Here is a 1,695-nt window from a genome sequence, read left to right as displayed (position 1 = left end):
TGCATGTAAAAAAGAAGAGTTAGGTTTACAGACCACAAGCTTGGTTCCAATATCCCTTTTTAACAGCAGTGTTGCCCCTGCCATGTATCTCCTGCAGTTTGACAGGCAGGAATCATAGAAAATGAAGCTTTTCCTAACAAAGAGATCAAGCTACAAGAAGCATCTCCTACTTCTTCTCATCAAGTCATTGTTATACTCATACTAGGACCTAGGGGACACAGCTTCAAATCCCCACTTTGCCACTGAAGATTGCAGGGTGATTTGGGGACAGCCAACTCTCTCTCAACTTATTATCCAATCTGACTGGGTTCCTGCTATGATGATAAAATGGAGGAGGGGAGAATTGTATTGCATGCTGCTTTGGGACCTACCAGGGAGTGAAGCAGGGTATATAGAAACAAATTCCTCTTTTTCTTGAAGTCCACTTACTTCTCCCCTCTTCAGCACCTTACCAGCTGGACTTGTATCGTATGGCATCAGAAGCAGGCACTAAGTATTCTGGGAATGAGAAGTGGTTTTTTTCCACTCTCATTTCTACAACTGGTTTTAAATATATACAGCCACACCTTTGATGCATTCGCTCAAGAGTGTACATGGTTGTATTCAGTGGGGGCTTGCTCCCAGATAAGTGAGCATAGGATTGCACTGCAGTTCTACAATGTTGCTTTGCAGAATGGCCTAATCGTTTGACACACCAGCTCCACTTTCTACAGGGCCCATAGAAACCACACTGCTTGGATCAGAAGTAGCTGGAATGCAATCCTCTAATTCACCCTTCAGCAAGCCCCTACTGATTAGTACACAAGTCTCTCTTGCAAACTGGGTCCAGAGAGTACGGCAGCAGTGGAAGACCATGAGGCGTCTACAGTTTTAAGACTATGAGAAAATGAATTATAACTTCAAATACATTCACCTAGGCTTGGAGGCACATGAAGCTGCTTGCTACTGAGCCAGAGTATTGCAGCACAATCCTAAAAGCACTTTCCTGGGTGTAAGCCCTATTAAGTAGACCTGAATAGGGCTCTGAGTAGACCTGGTTAAGATTACTCTTGGTCTGCCTAAGTCTTGTCTAATGACCAACAGCAGCATTCCAGGGTCTCAGAGAGCTTTCACATCACCTACTATTTGGGGTAGCCTTTTTTTTTTTAAAGTATTAAGCAGGGTTTAGGTTTATATTTTGTTATTGACCAACACAGCTGCCCACAGCTGGATATGTTGGGGAGGGATTGGCCCTGGAACCTTGCATGGAAAGCAGATGCCCTACTACTGAGCCAGGGCCCACACAACAGGAAGGAGAGCCCCTCCCCCCACTTTTCGGGCTGCACGTGACTGTCATAGCTAGAGGTTGGCAATATTCCTTGTAAGCAGGGCTTTGTTTGTAGAAAAAGCCCAGCAAGAACTCATTTGCATATAAGGCCACACCCCTGACACCACGCTAGCGTTCCTGCTCATAAAAAGCCCTGCTTGTAAGGGCTGCGAAGGACTGTTTCAAGACGGCGGGCTTGCTGCTCTTTGCATCTGTCCCCGTCGCAATGAAAGTGCGGCAGGAAAGCAAGTGGAGGTGGTCTCTTAAACTTAGTCTCGCGCTGCCCCTGCCCGAGTACATTTCCCTCAGCCGCGACCGCGCTGCAGCCCCAAAGAGGCTTCTGGCAGCCGGCCCATTCTTGGCCTCGTTTTCCAGTTACAGCAGAGTGC

This window comes from Heteronotia binoei, chromosome 1 (assembly GCF_032191835.1).
Source record: "Heteronotia binoei isolate CCM8104 ecotype False Entrance Well chromosome 1, APGP_CSIRO_Hbin_v1, whole genome shotgun sequence".
In the NCBI taxonomy this organism is placed as follows: domain Eukaryota; kingdom Metazoa; phylum Chordata; class Lepidosauria; order Squamata; family Gekkonidae; genus Heteronotia; species Heteronotia binoei.
This window is presented reverse-complemented; position numbering follows the sequence as displayed.